At 46.4% G+C, this 16,035-nt stretch overlaps 1 long non-coding RNA gene and 1 other non-coding gene across 2 annotated transcripts; one reads left to right on the top strand and one right to left on the bottom strand.

Annotated features, from left to right (window-relative positions):
- The first annotated feature begins 10,062 nt into the window (after nt 1-10,062).
- LOC103190913 lies at nt 10,063-14,009 on the top strand. The gene is made up of 4 exons (XR_489206.2): nt 10,063-10,236; nt 12,632-12,799; nt 13,556-13,693; nt 13,823-14,009. It is a non-coding gene; the product is annotated as an uncharacterized LOC103190913 (long non-coding RNA).
- On the bottom strand, nt 13,192-13,263 carry trnas-uga. The gene has a single exon. It is a non-coding gene; the product is annotated as a tRNA-Ser (tRNA).
- Nucleotides 14,010-16,035: the final 2,026 nt, after the last annotated feature.

The raw sequence follows: 16,035 nt of genomic DNA on the forward strand, positions 1-16,035 counted from the left end.
TTGCAGTCTGTCTTTATGTTCTTCACTAGTTTGTCCTCATAATTTCTAATTTCTCCCTCTTAATCAGTTTTTTTCGTTCTCGTTTGTTGATCCCTAAAGTTCTCCCAATCCTCAGGATTACTACTCATTTTAGCTGTTTTATAGGCTTCTTCCTTCAACTGTATACTGTCCCTCACTGCTCTTGTTGGCCACCGTTGGGCCACCTTTCCCGTGACATTCTTATTCCTCATAGGGATACGTGCTCGCTGGGAATTTTGCCCTATCTCCTTAAACGTCTGCCATTGCTAGTTTACTGTCAAATCCTTAAGTCTAATTTCCCAGTTTATTTTGGCTAAATCCTCTCTCATACCAGCAAAGTTGGCTCTACTTAAATTTAAAACCTTTGCTTCGGACTTAACTACTTCTCTCTCTAACTTAATGCTAAATTCCATCATACTATGATGGAGAGTTAATGACGGGACAGGAGGTGAGGGGTCTGTGGGAGTGGTGCAGGGGTCTGGGTGGGGTAGAGGAGGCCGGGGTGCGTGACCTGGTGACAGATCCACGGTGATTCACTTTCCTTTCTCCCTAGATGCTGCCTGACCTATTGAGAGTTCCCAGCTACTTATGTTTTTCTTTAAACTCTTTAGGGAGTCAGGAAGCTGCTGCCGTAGGTATCCAAGTCTCACAATGAAGATGGGGAGGGGCTGAGTGTGTGTGAGGATGAGGAGGGACTGGGTATGGGTGTGGGTGAGAATGGTGAGTGGCTGGGTCCAAAGGCAGTATTAGATCATGATGGGCTGTGTCAGGATTCAGAGACAGAGTCCGGAGCTGAAGAACGGAAACAACACACAGTGAAGTGAGGGGGCAAGCGATTGGGGAGAGATGAGTGAGGGTGTAAGGGAGGGTTCAGGGTGGGGTTGAGCTCGTGTGAGGAATGAGGGAGGGTGGGCAGGGAATACGGGTGTGTGAGCTGTGCAGGGAGAAGTCATGGAGTGTGAGCTGATGACAGATTCACGTCACTGTGTCATTTTTCCTCAATCCAGAATAAACAGCACTGATCGTGTAGCTTTGCCGGGGCATCCGTAGGGGGCGATCATGAGAGCCATCCTATACGGATTCCACTGCCTCCCCATCCCTCAGAATATCGAGTTCATGCCCTTCATGACCGGCAACTCCCAAAGCATTCATCAGCGCCACAACCCACTCCCTGCTGCCTCCCCTTGGTGTGCTCCAGCCTCCTGCATGTCCCCCTGCCCACCGTTCCACCATCAGTGGCAGCAATTTCAGCCGCTACGCCACAAACTCTGGAACACACTTTATCTATTCCTCCATCTTGTCCTTTCCTTCCCCATCTTCAAGTCGCACATAAAGACGTTCATCATCGATGGTATCTAGAGTCAACTCCCTCTCCCAAGGCTCGGTGTCATGCTCCGACACAGTCAAGCTCTCTTGGTATCCATCCATGTGACGAGAGTTACATCAATTCAGGTTGTTATTGTTGTTGTTAATTCAAGATACTCGCCCTCAACTTGAAAGCCCTCCAGGCTTTTGCACCTCTCTAAAAACCTACCCGTGCTCTCTACTCATGGCCTCCAGTCACTTCCAAATCCCATCGCCCTGCCTGCTCAACCATCAGCAATCAGGCCTCCAGCAATCCTGACCCCACCTTCTGTAACTCTGCATTGTGTCATCTCCACCTCACCCTTCTGTTGCCTCCTTCAAATACAATAGCAACATTGCAATGTTAATTTTGTTAGGATCGAGGTGATTGTAAGACTATTGACACAGCTTCAGTGTGAGAATGGGAATCATTTACCTGGGCCTGATGATGCATATCAGCTGTCTCCAAATGGTGTACTGTGAAGGTCCTTTGTATATCCCCACAGGCAGATCACCTTCATACATTGACAGCGTAAACTCCTCATCACTGATTCTGAATTGATAGACGTTCACATTATAAAGAGAATCATATTGTGTTTGGTTTGTGTTTTAAATTCTGGGATATTTGGCAAAGAATATTCTCTGGTGAGCTGCTTCCTCCTATTCAAATCAAACAGAGATCGATGTGAGCTCACACTGAGAGAGCACATTGTAAAATCAGCCAGACGGTGGGAGCAGAAAGACTGAAGGTCAGACCTCCAACGATTGGGTGGGCATGGCGGGAGACATGGAGCAGGCCAGTGCCCTCAAAGAGACGGAGGGGTTCTGACACACACCATTAAATGTTTCAGGTGCAATCAAAGAGAGAATAACATACACACACATTCAGATACGCTGCGCACACATTCACATAGAATGAGTGATACACTCACAAACAATTACAATAACTTGCATTTACAAAGCGGCCTTCACACGTGGCGACGTTCCGGAGCACTTGGCAGAGGCAGAAAGTGTTTCCGAGCTCTGACGAGAGTGAGGCGCAGAGCTTTGGGAGTGATCACAAGCTTAAGCAAAAAGGAAGCGCTTACTTTAGTTAGGATTTGAAAGGAGGGGACACGATGGAGGGCGGTTGATGGAGAGAAATGATGGCATAGCCATATCTCGGTTGATGGAATAGCCACTGATCGTGGAATGCAACGGACGTGGGACAAACAAGAGGCCAGAGCCAACTGAGCTGAGGCAACAGAAGGTGGAGTGGGATGTAAGCAAATGGAATAGTTGGGGAGGTGCGAGAATGATAAGGGGTTTGAAAACAAGTGAGAAGATCTTAACATTGATCTATTCAGTAAATGGAAACCAGTGGAGCCTGGCAAGGACTCGGGAACAGAGTTTGTGAGGGTGATCACCCGGGGCCTCAGTGTGTCGGATGTCACTATTACCGACAAGGCCATCTCTGACCACTACTTCATCTCCTTCACCACCTGCACCCCCCTCCCCACCTCCACCAGACCCACCACCATCTTCTACCGCCCTTGGAAGAAGTTACCCCCACAATCCCTAACCGATGCCTTGGAGTCCTCTGAACTCCTCTCCCTCTGGCCTTCAACCCTCACCGACCCCTCTTCTCCTCTCTCCCTCCTCCACAATACCCTCTCCTCCACACTCGATACTCTTGCCCCCATCACCTCCCGTACTGTCTCCTACTCCCGCTCCTCCCCCTGGTACACCACCCACCTCCGCTCACTGAAAAGCCAGGTGCGGGCCGCTGAACGCACCTGTGTCAAATCTGGCCTAACGGTCCACCGACAAATCTGGCTGGACCTCCTCAAAATTTACCGCTCCACTCTAGCCTCGGCCAAGTCGTCCTTCTACTCCAGGATAATCCTGGAGGCGAAGAACAACCCCAGGCTACTGTTTTCCACCACAACCCGACTCCTCCGTCCCCCCCGCCACCCCGCGCAGGTCATCTCCTCCAACCTTCACTGCGAGGAGATGCTGGATTTCCTTGAATCCAAGATCAAGGGAATTCGCTCCGCGGTCACTTCCCCTCCAACATCCCCAACCCCTCACTCCCACACTCCGACTGCTACCCATCCTCCCCTACACACTTTCGTACCCGTTTCCCCACCCTCTGTCACCGAACTCATCCTATCCCTAAAACCAACCACCTGCTCCCTTGACCCCATCCCCACTCCACTCCTTATCTCCCAGCTCCACTTTCTTGCCCCACATATCACAGACATCATCAACCTGTCCCTCTCCTCTGGCTCTGTCCCCATTCCCTTAAAAACTGCCACCATCACGCCCACCCTGAAAAAACCCTCCCTTGATGCGTCGCAGCTATCAAGCTACCGGCCCATCTCCAACCTCCCCTTTCTCTCCAAGGTCCTGGAAAGAGTTGTCGCCTCCCAACTGCGCTCTTTCCTCTCCACCCATTCTCTTTTGAACCCCTTCAGTCAGGTTTCCGTGCTGCCCATAGCACAGAAACTGCCCTGGTCAAGGTCACCAATGATATCCTGACCATCTGTGACCAGGGCTCCCTCTGCCTCCTCGTCCTCCTCGACCTATCGGCAGCATTCGATACGGTCGACCACGCTATCCTACTCCACCGCTTGTCCTCCCACCTCAACCTTCAAGGCACTGTCCTTGAGTGGTTTAGGTCGTACCTTTCTCACCGTCTTCACTTTGTCTCGACGAATGGCTTCTCCTCCACCCCCCGCACTGTCTCATGTGGTGTCCCTCAGGGCTCTGTCCTCGGTCCCCTCCTCTTCACCCTCTATATGCTCCCCCTTGGTGACATCATCCGCAGACATGGAGTTAACTTCCACATGTATGCGGATGACACCCAACTCTACCTTTCCTCCTCTACTCTCAACTCCACGACCACCGATGTCCTGACAGCTGCCTGTCCGACATCGAGTCCTGGACGAGAGACAACTTTCTTCAGCTCAACGTGCGAAAAACCGAGGCCCTCCTGATTGGCTCACGTCAGCGCCTCCGCACCTCAGGCGCTGACACCATCAGCATCCAAGGCTGCACTCTCCACCTCTCAAAGCCAGTCAGGAACCTCGGGGTTCTGTTCGACCCTGAGCTGTCCTTTCTCCCTCACATCCGCGCCACAACTGGCACCGCCTTCCATCACCTCCTGAATATCGCCAGACTACGGCACTACCTCACCCCTCACGCTGCTGAAACTCTGGTCCACGCCTTTATCACCTCAAGGCTGGACTATGGGAACTCTCTCCTCGCCGGCCTTCCCGCCACCTCCCTCCACAAGCTGCAGGTCATTCAGAACTCTGCAGCTCGTGTACTGTCCCGCACCAGGCTTCGCGACCACATCACTCCCACCCTCGCTCGCCTCCACTGGCTCCCCATCCCCCAGAGGATCGAATTCAAGATCCTCATCCTCACCTACAAGGCCATTCACGGCCTTGCTCCCTCCTACCTCTCCGACCTACTATCCCCCTACCTACCTGCCCGTACCCTCCGTTCCTCTGGCTCCGGTCTGCTCCACATCCCCCGCCCCAACCGCCCTACCATCGGTGGTCGGGCCTTCAGCCTCTCAGCCCCGAGGCTCTGGAACTCTATCCCCCAGTGCCTTCGCCGCTTCCTCCCTTTCCTCCTTCAAGGCCGGTCTCAAGACCTTTCTCTTTGACCGTGCCTTCAGCTCCCCTCTCGACTCTCTCCCCCCTCCTCGCTCCCTCCCTTCCCTCCCCTCACCCTGACCATTTCCCCCCTGCGCGGGTCCTGACCCAACTGTACAGCGCCTTGGGACGTCCTCCCGACGTGAAAGGCGCTCTATAAATGGAATCTTGTTGTTGTTGTTGTATGTCTCTATATCAATGTCTTTCTATGTAGTTATCTCGCACTCTCTCTCTCCATATATTTGTATTTCAGTCAGTTACTGGTTCGAGGCTCAATGAGGCCAAGAGAGGAAATGTTATGTGTATGGAAATGCTGTTGTTTCTCTGTTAATAAAGATATGAACTGCAGTTCTGGGCTGTGTGGGGAACGCCTAAATAAAGGGGTACAAGTGAACTCAATACAACATGGTTTTACCACTCAAAATAGTACTATTTACACCGAATGTAAACTCAAACGTCCGATGGTCAGTGAAACAAACGGACCCAGTTTGAGCTGTTGCTACATGTTTATGATATATTTCAGCTGTGTTAGAAATACATGTTGCTTTTGTCCTTTGCAGCAGAGAGGCCCACACTGTGGAATTGACTGTCCCGGGATGTGTGTGACACCAGCAGCATTTAACCTGACAGTCCTGATAATCAGCGATTAGTTTAAAAACAATATTGATATATCTATTTGTAGATAGAATATGCATTTACACTCATTTCAAGCAAGCAATCCTTAAACAGAAGGAAAAAAACAAATGTATTATTAGCCTGTTTCCAGAGATTACAGCAGCTCACACTTGTGGCGTGAAGGCATGGTGTTTGTGTGTGTGGGGGGGGTGGGGGTGGTGGGGTGGTTCTGGGGCAGGCATCCCTGCATTTACCCTTTGGTGCAGGAACCAAGGCTGCACCATCTTGGGCTTCTGCCCCTCTTTGTATGGCACAGTAACAAGATAAGTCTCCTGATGAATTGAAATGTGGAACAGTTAACACATAGAGGATATGGACACATTTTTGGAATATTCCCTTTAATCACAGTGGGGAAACGGGCTTTGTTACCCGCTAGTCCCTTATCAACCTATGTCTGTGAATCCCTAGGTCTCTCTACCCCTGTACTCCCTTCAAAACGATACCATCTAGTTTCCTGTCTGTAACCTTGCAGCTACGCTATCCCCCAGTGCCTTCACCGCTTCCTCGCTTTCCTCCTTCAAGGCCGATCTCAAGACCTTTCTCTTTGACCTTCAGCCTTCAGCTCCGCTCTCGACTCTCTCCCCCCTCCTCGCTCCCTTCCTTCCCTCCCCTCACCCTGACCATCTCCCCCCTCCTCGCCCCCTCCCTTCCCTCCCCTCACCCTGACCATTTCCCCCCTGCGCGGGTCCTGACCCAACTGTACAGCACCTTGGGACGTCCTCCCGACGTGAAAGGCGCTCTATAAATGGAATCTTGTTGTTGTTGTTGTATGTCTCTATATCAATGTCTTTCTATGTAGTTATCTCGCACTCTCTCTCTCCATATATTTGTATTTCAGTCAGTTACTGGTTAGAGGCTCAATGAGGCCAAGAGAGGAAATGTTATGTGTATGGAAATGCTGTTGTTTCTCTGTTAATAAAGATATGAACTGCAGTTCTGGGCTGTGTGGGGAACGCCTAAATAAAGGGTACAAGTGAACTCAATACAACATGGTTTTACCACTCAAAATAGTACTATTTACACCGAATGTAAACTCAAACGTCCGATGGTCAGTGAAACAAACGGACCCAGTTTGAGCTGTTGCTACATGTTTATGATATATTTCAGCTGTGTTAGAAATACATGTTGCTTTTGTCCTTTGCAGCAGAGAGGCCCACACTGTGGAATTGACTGTCCCGGGATGTGTGTGACACCAGCAGCATTTAACCTGACAGTCCTGATAATCAGCGATTAGTTTAAAAACAATATTGATATATCTATTTGTAGATAGAATATGCATTTACACTCATTTCAAGCAAGCAATCCTTAAACAGAAGGAAAAAAACAAATGTATTATTAGCCTGTTTCCAGAGATTACAGCAGCTCACACTTGTGGCGTGAAGGCATGGTGTTTGTGTGTGTGTGGGGGGTGGGGGTGGTGGGGTGGTTCTGGGGCAGGCATCCCTGCATTTACCCTTTGGTGCAGGAACCAAGGCTGCACCATCTTGGGCTTCTGCCCCTCTTTGTATGGCACAGTAACAAGATAAGTCTCCTGATGAATTGAAATGTGGAACAGTTAACACATAGAGGATATGGACACATTTTTGGAATATTCCCTTTAATCACAGTGGGGAAACGGGCTTTGTTACCCGCTAGTCCCTTATCAACCTATGTCTGTGAATCCCTAGGTCTCTCTACCCCTGTACTCCCTTCAAAACGATACCATCTAGTTTCCTGTCTGTAACCTTGCAGCTACGCTTGTAACCACTTTAATTGAATCGGTCTTCTCGCTTTCATCAACATTTATTTTCCTTAAAAGGCTTGATCTTCGCTTCCTAGGCAATTTTGTCAATTAAGATTTAAAAAATATGTTATTGAGCTCGCTGGCTCCTTGTTCACATATTTGTACACATATCCTTTCGGGAGGACTCCTGTGGAAGTATCATGTGGGAGGACTCAGTAGGAAGACTCAGATGAACAGCTCCTGTTGGGAGGACTCCATGTTGGGAGGATTCCATATTGTGAGGAGCCTTGGTTGGGAGCATTCCTTGTTGGGAGGAACCCATGTTTGGAGGACTCTAGTGGGAGGACTCACGGTGGGATTAATCCTGGTTGGGAGTACTCCTGGTTGGGAGGACTTTTGCTTGAGAGGACACAGACACAGACAAACATTTTGTCTTTAATAGTATAGATAACAATAAAATAATAATAATCCTTGCATTTGGTATAGCACTTCTCACCTCTTCTAGATGTTTCAAAGTGTTTCCCAGAATATACTGTGAAGTGCATTGACTGTATAATCATGGGCAATATCCGGCAGAAAATTGGACACAGCAGTGTTCACCTGATTGTTTCGTTTTGGACTGAGTGACTAAATTGTCACTCTTTTGTTCTTGTGGGTTTAATATCAGGCATGTGGGATGAGGAAATTTATCCAAGGTTTCACCCTACTGGGAATCGTACCTCGGTCTCTCGCTTGCGAGATGCGTGCTCTAACCACTTAGCTACATAACTCTAGATAGATGCATCTCTCAGAAGGATGTGTGACATCTGTCGCCTCTTTATTGCAGAATACCATGCCTATTTATTTGGGGGCTTAAAGCATTTATTAATATATTTTTATTATAGCTGATTATCGGTAGGAAATTCCCCCCAAAATATGCCCATGTTGCTCCCCCTTGCGAAACCTCTCCGATGAGGTGTAAATCATCTCTATGCTTCATTCAGTAATTGCTTTCTTGGCAGACACCCAGACAGACATTTTGTTTTTGTTAGTATCAATTGGCTCTCATCAATCTTCCTCCATGAATGCATCAACTCACACTTCTCCTCATTAAACGTCACCTGCCGCATGTCTGTCCGTTTCACCAGTCTGTCTATATCCTCCCCCCATCCTCTACAATCCACTTGACTTCCAAAGTTCAGTGTCAAAATTAAACGTTGCTTTTGATACTCAAGTCATTCACATATATTAAAAAAGAGCAGTGGACCTAAAACCGGCCCCCGGGGGACATGAGAGTCTGAAAAACAACCATTTACTACGTAACCACTGCTTTCTGTCTCCCAGATAATTTTGCACGTTACTTTGCCAGAACACCAGGTTATTCAATACAAGTTACACAAAGATTCAAAGTAAAAAGTCCATTATTCAAACACAAGCATCAACAGTGTCTGCATTAATGTTGATAAATATCATCACAGTTTTATCCAACAATCAAAATGTTTATTACCCACAATGACACCAAACTCCAAATGGAGAAAGCCCTCCTTACGAACCCCACAAATTCGCTTTCTCTTTTGCTGGTAACTTTCTTACTAGTGGCAAATCTCCTCACCCCTGTACATATACATTGATACAGTAGACTCGATATTGATTTTACTGGGAACTGCACTGAGCTCTCCACTACTCCAACTATTTCTAATAATCATAGAATTATACAGGACAAAAAGAGACCATTTGGCTAACTGTGCGTGTGTCAGCAAAATAAAATTACATCTTTCTTTACGTTTTTCTAACTTCGGCTGCTCTCCTCACAGAAATAGCCAACACACTACACACGCTGCTTTGCAGAGATAGGAGACATGGACAGCTTCTGGGAAGCCTCCGACCGCCTGCTTGTTTCTCATTCTTGAGATAGGCAGATGGCTGAGGCTGCAGTATTTTAATCAGAACTTGACTTCATCCGGTCCAGCAAAGTTACTTTAACCTCTGCTGAAATAATCGTTAAACCAAACAAACCTTATCAAAAGCTTATAGCTAAGCTATATTCTAAACGGTTACAAAGATTAATTTGTAGCCATAAAAACATTAAACATCACAATTATAAATGTACAGTGACCAAAGACAACAGCAACATTGCATTTTTATAGCGCATTTCCCGGTCGTTGGATGATGAATACTTCGGACTTGAGGGGACGGGATTGTGGAGGGTGTAGGGCAGGGGCGGAAGGAGGGTGATCGAAGACATAGTCGAAAAGGAGGGTCTTTTATTATATTAATATTTATTTTTTGGCTATAGTACCGGATTACAGACCGCCACAAGGGTTGACATGATTCCGACATTCCTTTGCCAGGCATATTAACCTGGAAGCAGTTCAGCTCCAAGGATACCCTTCTTACACAGGTAGCCCCATAATAATTATAACTATTATTATGCTCCTTTGCTGAGCGGCTAAGGTAAGTAAGGAATAGTGTGGCAGGATCTAGGTGTGGAAAGGGAGAGCGGTCAAGTGTCCTAAACAAACGCAGCTCTGTACTGTGACGGCAGGAAGGAAACTGTAGGTTTTATATAAATGATAAGTAGGCCGAAGGCTCTTCTTTATCCAAACCAACAAGATGTTGCCATCACATACCATGGAACCCAGTAAGGGTTCAGAGTGGAGATTATGTCACCAAAAGACGGGCAGAGAGACAAGCAGGCAGAGAGTATGTTTGTAAGTTACAGTGTCTAAGGCAGAACAAGGAAGTTTACATTTGCTGTTTTCCTGCACAGGAGATCATCAGCTTTTAGAGAGATAGAGGCCAGAAGGCGGCAATTCACCCCCATCAGCAACTGGACACAGAGAGCAGCACCCGGTAGGCTCAATGCATCAATTTCCTCAACGTGATTTACACTAATATTTAATGTCAGCATCAGGTCACTTTAGATCTGCAGATCTGTGGAGTCCTGTAGCTTACAACAACAACTACATTTACACAGCGCCATTCACACGGGGTAGCATCCTGGAGCTCTTGACAGTGGCAGAGTCTGACCCCAAGCTAAGGCGAGAGGGAGGGGTGACGAGACCGTGAGCACGATCAAAACGGAAAGTATTTAGGCAGGATTTGAAGTTGGGGAGAGAGGGGGCAGGCCAAGGGACAGTGTTTGTTTTCGCAAGGATTATTACTATCCCAGCGTCTGGTTTCCTGTCTTTCTGTACAATCAATGAGACAGATGGAGAACAAGAAGCCGGGGCTTCAGTCCTTGATCGAACCTTGTTGTACATCCAAAGATGCCATTTGGGATTGAATTGCTGATGAATCCTGATTTGGATTCCGATAATCTCCAAGTGGAACCGTAGTTTTTATCACATGGCTAAACTCTTGTCTCCCAGTATCATAGATCCCTTAAATACAATTGTTTAATCATTTCAAGCAGTTCATAGGCCATTACTGTTTGAAATTGGCTGCTGTATTTGCCCACAGAATCCCGTGAAGCAGTAATGATGTCATCTTGATGTGAATGGTGCCACACTAAATGTAATAATAATAATTAGTGGTAATAATATTATTACAATAGAAAATTACAAAATTACATCTGTTTATCACCTTTCACCCAAGGTGCTGTCCTTGGCAATAGCAAAGGAAGAGTCATATTAATTGCGAGCTGTTGCTTTCACCAAATAGACCAAATGGGAGTCAGAAAGCAGAGAGTGGTAGTGAACAGTTGTTTTTCTGTCTGGAGGGAAATGTGCAGTGGTGTCCCCCAGTGGTTTGGTATTGGGACCACTAACTTTTTTATCCATGAAAATAACTTGGACTTGGGTATAGGAGTACAATTTCCAAGTTTGCAGATTATATTAAGCTAGAAAAAGCAGTTACCAGTGAGGAGGATAGTAGCAGACAGCAAGAGGAAATAGACAGACTGGTAAAATGGGGAGACACGTGTCAGGTGAAGTTAAATGTGGAGAAATGCAATGTGGATGCATTTTGGGAGGAATAATGAAGAGAGGCAACATAAGCTAATTGTAGAATCTTAAAGGGGATGAAGGAACAGAGAGACCTGGGGGTTCATATTAGTAAATATTTGAAGGTAAAGGTTTTAAAAAGCATACAGTTTACAAGGCTTTATAAATAGGGGCATAGAATTCAAAAGTCAGAAAACTGCCAATATACCCGCTCTCTCCGTTCAGCGGGCACTGGGCTGCTCCGAGGCTCCAGCCCGACCCACCCTACAATCGGTGGCCGGGCTTTCAGCCTCTCTGCCCCCATACTCTGGAACTCCATCCCACGGTCCCTTCGCCTCGCTTCCTCCATTGCCCCCTTCAAGGCTGGTCTCAAGACCCTTCTCTTCGATCGTGCCTTTGGTGACCCTCCCACCTCTCTGCCTTCCCTCACCCAAACTCCACCCCTCCCCCATGCTCGGGCTCCGACACCCGACTGTTCAGCGCTTTGAGACGTCCTTCCATCGTGAAAGGCGCTCTATAAATGCAATTGTGTTGTTGTTGAAGTTATTACGAACCCTTATAAAACACTGGTGACACTGGTGCCTCAGCTAGAGACTTTGTTGAATTATGGGCAACACACTTGACGAAGAATGACAAGGCATTGGAGAGGGTGTAAAGGAGATTTTCCAGGATCGAACCAGGAAAGAGGAAATTCATCGGGAGACACTCTCTTGTCTTTAACAACTGCCAAAGCATCAACAAATGGACTTTGGTTTAGTGCCTTGTCTGAAAGATTGCAGCTCAGGGGTGTAGGATACCCCAGGAGTGACTGGCATTGCAGTGAGAGGCTATGAGTTCCACATCCCGCCGTGGGGCTTGAACCCACAAAATTCCAACTCTGGCATAAATATGTTTCAACTTTATAGATTTATTAAATGTGTTCAAAATTATGAGGGGTTCTGATGGATTAGGGAGGGTATAACCGTTTCCTCTGGTGGTTGGTTCGGTAACCAGGGGCACAGACATAAGGTAATAGGCAAAAGAACCAAGGGCGAGTCCTGCATTGGATTGTCAGCCAGGTTTTTGAGGTCAAAGCCCTGATATGGAGCTTGAACCCACAAAGTTTTCCCTCAGCAGCGAGAATGATACCAACTGAGTCAAGCTGACAGCTGCCTGATATCAGCTACTAAATATTATTTTTGGTCAAAGGATGTTGGTTTATTCTGTGCTTTTGCAATAATAAGCACGGTAATATTTCCTGAAATATGTTTGAAGGAACAAAAGTTAAATCATGTCTGACTAATGTTTTTTATTGGTTATTGAAGGTACAAACACTTTATTCACTGAGACCTTGGCCCAGTATGATGATTACCAACTGCACAAACTGACAGAGGACAGATCGGGACAGATTGGAACAGGCCATTGAGGAAGGCGTGGAGGACATCAGCTCAAGGCTGACACAGAAGGAAAGTTTCAGCACTCAGGAGCACAAAGTAGGTTTGAGTCAGACTGTAAAATTTTCCTTAGATCTGTTAAAATGTCAGCAAGTCTGTGTCTGTCTGCACAGCTCCTGTGCTGCTATTATCAAGAAATCAACAAAAGAGCAAATAACCAGATTAACCAACCAGTTATGTTATGTTGCAGTACATAATAATAATAATCCTTACATTTGAAACAGCGCTTTTCACATCTTCTCGACTTCTCAAAGCGCTTCACAGAATAGACTATACAGTGAACTGATTGTATATTTGTGGGCAAAACGTGGCAGCCAATTGCTCACAGAAGTGTCCCACAAACAGTCTTTGATTGAAAATGACCAATTTATTATTGTTTGGGGTTTTGGAGGGATTATTATTAGACGTGTGGAGTAAGGAAACTTGCCCAAACTTCCTGCCTGGAATTGAACCCAGGTTTCTCGCTTTCAAGGCGAGTGCTCTAACCACTGAGCTACAGGAATCCGCATACATTTCATATTGCGGTGGAGCAGTACAGCGCAGTGTAAGAGGTACAACCGCCAAACTGCGATCAACAAGTTGCGTTTTTATAGAGCCATTCACGTGCAAACCAAACTGGATTTGAGAAGGAATGGGGAGGGAAGATGTTTAAATGAATTGTCACAGAGGAAAGCAGTTTGTGGTTGGAAGAGATAGCAAGTCCAGCAAAACCACCAATGGAGCTGGGTATTGCTGATCACTGTCATTGCTCACATTTCACTCCATCTTCAAAAGATTAATTCTTACTCCCTGCAGAAACTCATTGAGCTCACACACACTGGGCAGAGGAGAGACAGGTTTCCGGGCCATGAGAGTGATGTGGGAATCCTTTGTGGGAAAGAGGCAGACTTTGCCCAAACTGAACAAAATTATGACTGAAATACACGATAAAAGGTACAAAGATAAAAGATAAAATGTATGATGGTACACTGTGCCTCCATTTTGTGTTGAGTTACGCATTATACTGAAATAGTATTGAGACAACATTCATTCAAACTAATAATATTAACTCTATTCAAACAGGTGCCATTCTAGTGAATGAGGTGACCATTAACCGAAGTGTACCAGAAGTCCCCAGTGATATGATAGGTATGTGATTGGGACAAGATTCAAGCTGCCAATCATTTCTGAAAGAAACGGTTTGTCACTTTTCCATTTACTGTGAGAGAAAAAGAGAAAGAGAAGGACAGAAAGAGCGAGATCGACTGAGAGAAAGAGAGAGATAGACTGAGAGAGAGATTGACTACGAGAGACAGAGAGAGAGAGAGAGAGAAAGAGACTGGGAGAGATACACAGAGGGAGAGAGAGAGAGAGAGAGAGACTGAGAGAGACTTTGGAGAAAATATATTACAAACTGTAGTGACTGTGTGTTTGGTGGGAAAGTCAGTGAGACAGACTGTGAGAGCGAGAGACTGAGAGAAAGACTGAGAAAGACAGAGGCTGATAGGGAGACAAAATGATAAACAGACTGAGAGAAATGGAGTTAGACTGTGATTGGAAAAATAACTTGTAGTGACTGTTTATTTTGTGGGAGAGACTAAGAGATAGTGACTGAGAGAGAAAGAGAGACAGAAGGAGACACAGAGCGAGACTGAGTCAACAATATATTATAACGAATAGTTACTGGGACTTGTGGGAGACCCGGAGCAAGAGACTGTGAAACAGACTGTGTGTGAAAGAGAGAGAGAGACGGAGAGAGAAACTGACACAGAGAGAGAGTGACAGTCAGAGAGAAAGACAGAGACAGAGCGAAAGACTGAATGAGAGAAACAACTGAACAAGAGACAGAGAGAGAGAATGAGAGAGAGAAAAACGTAGAGAGAGAGACTGTGAGAGAAATATTATAAAGTGTAGTGACACTGTGTTTTGTGGGAGCAGAGAGTTACTGCGAAAGAGAGAAAGAGCCATAAAGAGAGAAAAACAGAGAGAGAGTCAGTGAGAGAGAATGACAAAGAGGCAGAAAGAGAGAGAGAGAAGAGAGGCAGAAAGAAAGGAGAAGAGAGAGTCAGAGAGGCACTGAGAGAGACTGCGAGCGAGACTGAAAGACAGAGAGAGACAGACTGAGAGAGAGACTGAGAGAGAGAGAGAGTGAGAGACTGGGAAAGGGAGACTGAGAGAGACAAACTGAGTGAGGGAATGAGAGAGAGAGAGAGAGAGAGAGTGAGTGACTGGGAGAGGGAGGGAAACAGACACAGAGAGAGACTGAGAGTGAAAGTGACTCAGAGACATAGAGTGAGAGAGAATGTGAGAGAGAGAGGCAGAAAGAGATACTGAGAGACACCGATAGAGAAAGATATTCTAAGAGACTGAGGGAAAGAGAGACTGAGAGACAGAGATGGAGTGAGTGTCTGAGAGACATAGAGAGAGAGAGACTGAGAAAGAGAGAGGCTGAGAGAGAGAGAGAGAGAGACTAAACGAGATAGACTGAGTGACAGAGGCTGAGAGACTGTGTGAGAGAGAGAGACATTGAGACAAAGGCAGAGGGAGAGACTGCGAGAGAGACGATGAAGGAGAAAGACCTAGAGAGAGAGAGAGAGAGACTTAAGGGCGAAAATGAGTTAAAGAGAGAGAGAGAGCCTGAGACAAAGGCAGAGGGAGAGACTGTGAGAGAGACTGTGAAAGAGAGAGAGAGAGAGAGAGGGAGGAAGAGACATAGTCTTAGAGAGGGACTGAGCGATATTGAGAGAGAGAGAGAGAGAGAGAGAGACTGAACGACTGAATGACTGAGTGAGACAGAAATGGAGAGAGAATATATTATTATGTGTTGTGACTGGTTTATCAGCGAGTCAGAGATAGTGACTGAAAGAGATTGACAGAGAGGGAGAGAGAGAGACTGTGAGAGAGACAGAAAGAAATACCGATAGACAGAGAGAGAGAGAGAGAGAGAGAGAATGAGAAAGAGATTCTGAGAGAAAGAGAGAGAGAGAGAGAGAGAGACTGAGAGAAAATATATTTTAAAGTGTAGCGAATGTGTGTTTTGTGGGGGAAACAGATACGGAGTGACTGAGAGAGAGAGAGAGATTGGTAGAAACTGCGGGAGAGATAGAGAAATAAACTGAGAGAGAGACTGAAAGAGAAAATGACTCAGAGACACAGAGTGAGAGAGAGACTGAGGGACAGCCTCAGAGAGCCTGAGAGATAGAAACTGAGATAGTGAGAGAGAGAGAGAGAGAGAGAGAGAGAGAGAGACTTAGCGAGAGGGGGAATGATTGTTTGTGTGTGTGTGTGTGAGAGAG

Source organism: Callorhinchus milii, unplaced genomic scaffold (assembly GCF_018977255.1).
Source record: "Callorhinchus milii isolate IMCB2004 unplaced genomic scaffold, IMCB_Cmil_1.0 Scaffold47, whole genome shotgun sequence".
NCBI classification, from domain to species: Eukaryota; Metazoa; Chordata; class Chondrichthyes; order Chimaeriformes; family Callorhinchidae; genus Callorhinchus; species Callorhinchus milii.